Source organism: Anabrus simplex, chromosome 5 (genome assembly GCF_040414725.1).
Source record: "Anabrus simplex isolate iqAnaSimp1 chromosome 5, ASM4041472v1, whole genome shotgun sequence".
Taxonomy (NCBI): domain Eukaryota; kingdom Metazoa; phylum Arthropoda; class Insecta; order Orthoptera; family Tettigoniidae; genus Anabrus; species Anabrus simplex.
The window spans coordinates 141136921-141142785 of NC_090269.1; the positions used below are offsets into that span (position 1 = coordinate 141136921).

A 5865-nucleotide genomic window follows, 5' to 3' on the forward strand; every position below is an offset into this window, starting at 1 on the left:
GCTCCAAACAGGGGCTAATGCAGACGTAGGTGAAATAAACAGGGCGAAGCAAATACTGTAGTTGTTGAATCCAAAGAAAAATTCGTGGGAAGATTTTGGTATTACCCTGGAACGTCTAGGTCAAGCAGCAGAGAAACATTTCTGGACGGTAATAAAAATTTTAGGAAAGGAAGGAAAGGAGGAAATGAAAAATGTTTTGGGTAATTCAGGTGAACTCACAATAGATCCCAGGGAATCACTGCACAAGTGAGAGGAATATTTCGAAAACTCTTGTCAACGTCAAAGGAAATTTCGTGGTGACGCCACGAGCTCATGCAATGATGTTGGTGAAATTACGCTTCATGAAGTGGAAAGGATGGTAAATAAACATCATTATCATAAAGTCGCAGGAATAGTTCAATCACTATTGATCTGCATTTAGGGCAGTCGCCCGGGTGGAAGATCCCCTAGCTCCTCAAATTTCTCCCAAGTCTTCCCAGCCCAAACTTTGCAATATTCCTGTAACGCTACTCTTCTTTCGGAAATCACCCACAAAAATGGAGCTGCTTTTCTTAGGATCTTTTCCAGTTCCCAGATCAAGTAATCATGGTGAGGGTCACATACACTGCAACCATACTCTACTTGGGGTCTTACCAGAGACTTGCATGCCCTCTCCTTTACATTCTTACTTCAACCTCTCAATACCCTCATAACCATATACAGCAATCTGTACCCTTTATTTATAATACCATTTATGTGAATGCCCCAATGATCATCTCTCCTTATATTAACACCTGGGTACTTTCCATGATCCCCAAAAATGAATTTTCACCCCATCAACGCAGGAATTAAAACTGAGGTGACTTTTCTTATTCTTGAAACTCGCAACTTGACTTTTAACCCCGTTTTATCATCAAACTATTGCCTACTGTCCAACTCAACAACATTATTGAGGTTATTTTGTAGTTGCTCACAATCTTGTAACTTATTTATTACTCTATACAGAATAACATCATCCACAAAAAGCCTTATTTCTGATTCCACTTCTTTACCTATATCATTTAATATATATGTAAGAAAACATAAAGGTCCAATTATATGCCTTGAGGAATTCACCTATTTATTATTACAGGGTCAGATAAAGCTTCGCCTATTCTAATAGGCCCTAATGTGAGATCTATTTTCTGCAAATATATCAACCTATTCAGTCTCACTTTTGTCTAGTCCAATTGCACTCATTCGTGTTAGTAGTCTCCCATTATCTACCCTATCAATTGCTTAAGACTGGTCAATCGCGATACAGTCAATTTGACCTCGTGAATCCAAGATATCTGCTATATCTTGCTGGAATCCTACAAGTTGAGCTTCCGTGGAATAACCTTTCGTATATCCAAACTGCCTTTTATCGAACCAGTTATTAATTTCGCAACTGTCTAATATTATCGGAAATAATGACTTTTCAAATCTTACATGCAATGCATGTCAAACTGACTGGCCTGTAATTTTCAGCGTTATGTCTATCATCCTTTCCTTCATACACAGGGGCTAATAGCAATTCCCCATTCATTTGGTAGAGTTCCTTCAAGCAAACAATAATGAAGTAAGTACTTCAGATATGGTACTATATCCCAACCCATTGTCTTTAGTATATCCCCGAATCTCACCAATTCCAGCTGCATTTCTACTTTTCAACCTTCGTATCTAATCTAATCTAGTATCTAGTCTAGTTGAAGTTATACAGGAAATGGTGAAATATAGTGGGAAGACAGGGACAAAATGGCATCATAATGCAATAAATTAGCATGGAGCGTTAGTATGATACCTTCTGTTTGGATAAATGCAGTAATTTTACCTATTTATAAGCAGTGAAAGAGGAAGAATTGCAACAACTATCGAGGTATCTCATTGTATACCAGGCAAAGTGTTCACTGGCATCTTGGAAGGGGGGGTGCGATCAGATGTGAGAGAAAGTTAGATGAAAACCAGGCATTTTAAGACCACAGAGGGGCTGTCAGGATCAGATTATCAGTATGCGCCAGGTAATTGAAAAATTCTACGAGTGGGTAGTTACATATATGTTTCGTAGATTTAGAAAAATCATGTGGCAGAATACCGAGGGGAAACTTGTTCGCCGTACTGAGGGACTATGGGATTAAGGGTAGATTATTAAAACCAATCAAAGACATGTATGTTTACAATTGGCCAGCAGTGAGAATTGACAATAGAATGAGTGCTTGTTTTAAGTTACTAACTGAGGGTAGACAGGGCTGTAATCTTTCACCTTTGTTGTTCATAGTTTACATGGATTATCTAATGAAAGGTATAATGTGGCAGGGAGGAATGGAAATGTAGTGAGCAGGCGGCCTATGCTGACAATTTGGTCTTAATGGCAGATTCTAACAAAAGCCTGCAGTCTTAGAACTTGGAAAATATGTGCAATGAGTATAGTATGATAATTGGCCTTGCCAAGACTAAATTCACGTCAGTAGGTGAGAAATTCAACAGAATTGAATGTCAGATTGGTGATAAAAAGCTGGAACGGGTAGATCTACAGTATTCTGTAACAAGGAAGTCAGCTCCTGAAGGAAACTATCTTTACGTCGGTCTGTTTTCAGACCAACTTTTGCTTTACGGGAGCGAAAGCTTGGTGGACTCAGTATACCTTCTTCATAAGTTAGAAGAGGTATTAAAGTAGCGAGAATGATTGCTAATACAGACAGGTGGGAACAATGGAAGGAGGGTATTCGGAGTGAGATAAAGGCTAAGTTAGGCTTGAATTCGATGGATGAAGCTGTGCGCATAAACTGGCTTCGGTGATGGAGTCATGTGAAGCAAGTGGAGGAGGATAGGTTACCTAGGAGAATAATGGGTTCCGTTATGTAGAAGGAGACTAAGACGACGATGGTTTGACGTTTGAAAACTAAGAGATAGAGAACTGTACATAGGATTGTGGCGGCGTTTTGAAGCTTGCAGACTGAACGCTGAAAGGCATAAATTGTATATATGTTATTATTATTATTATTATTATTATTATTATTATTATTATGCATTTACTTCCTCACTGAATTACTGAAGTTAATCATTCTCTGCTCATCTTCTTCGATAAGTTTCTTTCGCAATTGCACAATAGCTTTTCATTCACTCTGACGTTTTCTGTCATTCCCCATGTGCTAATGCCGCTTACATCATATGCCGTTGTCTATTTTTGTTTTAAATCTTGTATTTATGTTTTTCAGTTTAATTAAATTTTCTGTTTTGTTTTGTAAATCGTCCAGAGTTATTTGTAGTTCTCCCACATCCTCTCTAATTCCTTAATCCATCCTACTTGTTGCTTTAGATTCCCGAGTTTCTCTATAATTTTTCTTGGTAATCTGGTTTTTGGTGTCCTCATAATGTGACGAATAAGAGATGCCCCTAATCCGTACAGTATTACGGTACTATATTATTATTATTATTATTATTATTATTATTATTATTATTATTATTATTATTATTTGGTAGTAATGCTTTTTGGAGGAAGCTGTCACGTGGAAAGTAGTATTATGAGAAAGTGGTTCAGTACGTAAATGCCGTAAAGATCCAAAAAGCGGCTCCTTTATCCGCCGTTAATTGCTACATTTTTTTTGCTAGTGGCTTTACGTCACACCGACACAGATAGGTCTTGTGTGGACGATGAGGTAGGTAAAGCCTAGGAGTTTGAGGGAGGCAGCCGTGGCCGTAATTAAGGTACAGCCTAGCATTTACCTGGTGTGAAAATCGGAAACCGCGGAAAACTACATTTAAGGCTGCCGAGAGTGGGATTCGAACCCACTATCTTCTGGGTGCAAGTTCACAGCCACGTGCTCCTATCCGCACGGCCAACTCGCCCGGTTAATTGCTATTCAAACTGTTTTTCCCATTAACGTTCTAATGTCTACACCCTCCATCTCATGCTGGCTGAAGACTTCAACTTCCGATAAAGCGCAAGTTCATCTCAAGACATTGGGCATAAATATGTCAGAGAAACCTGCTGAATGTTCAACGACATTCTTAGCCAGAAGATAGCATTGGAGTAGACGTTATTTCGGGATTTTTAGTGTCCATATTCATAGTCATATCGCAAGTTCACATGGAATATGGACCTGCATTCAGCGCTGAAAACTATGTTCCACGTATGTAAGATCTTGGGCACTACACCATTCATTTTGCGATGGAAGAAGGCTTCCTCAAAGATCACTCGTCATTGGAGTGCCACTTTGTACTATGGGATGGTGATTGTATTGGTTATGTCAAACTTAGTGTGGAGGATGTTCCACCCCGTGAAAGAAATACTGACAAGCATGACCTCATCATCATCATCGTTCAGCCCATGATCTGCACGCACGTGACTGTCGGGATCATCTTCAACGCCACAAACAGTGTAAAGCTAATTCAAGAAATGCTTTTAGCATTATCAGAAACCGATTCGTGCTCGCTTCGGCGGTACATATATTAAATTGGAACGATACAGAGAAGATTAGCATGACCCGTGCGCAAGGATGACACACAAAATTGCGAAGCGTTCCACATTTCTTTAAAGCCAACAATAACGACAGAGAGGATCCGTCGTGCTGACCACACGACACCTCGTAATCTTCAGGCCTTCGGGCTGAGCAGCGGTCACTTCGGGGCTGTTGCGCCATGCGGTTTGGTTTAGGAAATTGATTCAGTATTGAAATATCGTGGAGATTTCTTCCATAAGATGCTGTTTTATATGTCTTGAGTTGCTATAAGAGTGTTCTTGCCCGCTAGCATTCTACTGTGTGTTTAAGATCTCCTGCTTGACCTGGTATATTATCGTTGTGCTCCAGTATATCAACGTTGTGCTTTTCATTAAGCACCAGTTTACTTCGTTCAACGCCGAGATACCTGAAATATTCCGTGCTAATTGTTTAACCACACAAATAAATCACCTTCTGGATTATCTCATTCCCGCGGATTGCGTAGTAAAGCGTACTGGATTCGCACATTGTGTCCCGCGGGTTGCGCAGTAAAGCGTACTCGACATTCAAACCGACTTCCTCTGCCATCTGTCCGCTAAATATGTAACATTTTGGAACCAGTGAATTCCCTACGCTTCCTAGATACTACTAGCATGCACGGAATCCTAAAATAAAGGGTTCTCTTATACGTTTTCTTAGATAGAACAGACAGCTGACTGAATGTAAACACACTGCAGCAACATGGCTGTTCATAACCAGTTGAATGCGAAGGATATTTGTTACAAATTAGATCAATATGTTGACAAATGCAATGGTAGTGAGTTTGAAGTTGTACGTATGATAATAAAAATGGTATGGGAAACATTTGGGACAGGATATTAATCTGAGAGAAATGAAATACAGAACAGGATAGGAAATGTTCATTCAGGTACCGTCTCCTTTTAAAATATTAGGCCTACTTGTAAAAATCATAATTATCAGTCTTAATTCTTCAGTTAATTCTGTTTCGGACTATGAGCCTCTACTTAATTACATAATAGCCTATTCCAACTAATGTCAATTTATCTTCCAATCCCATTCAGTCAAAAATTGTTTATAGTCTGTATGTCCGAGAGGAAGCACGATTTGCTATCCAAATATCTTCATCCGACTGATCCCGAAAATGAAATAAATGCGGAGATTCAGGGTAAATTCCTGCGTTCTCTGCATTACCAAGAAAATAAGAGCCACATCATGTCCAGCAATTTAGACTGACTTCAAGAACAAGCAATTGAACATTATGCACCATACTGGATGCTTCCTGATGTATCATTCTGAACAGAGGAGGGGGTCTTGCGTGTAATTAGGTGATCACATTGTATCATTTTAGAATAACAATAGTGTATTATCCGTTGTTACAAAATTTGAAAGTGATATCTTTGGTGGT

General features: G+C 39.2%; 1 non-coding gene across 1 annotated transcript; it reads left to right on the forward strand.

The window, feature by feature from the left end:
* The first annotated feature begins 4425 nt into the window (after positions 1-4425).
* On the forward strand, positions 4426-4531 carry LOC136875159 (U6 spliceosomal RNA). The gene has a single exon (XR_010860401.1). It is a non-coding gene; the product is annotated as a U6 spliceosomal RNA (small nuclear RNA).
* The last annotated feature ends 1334 nt before the right edge of the window (positions 4532-5865 follow it).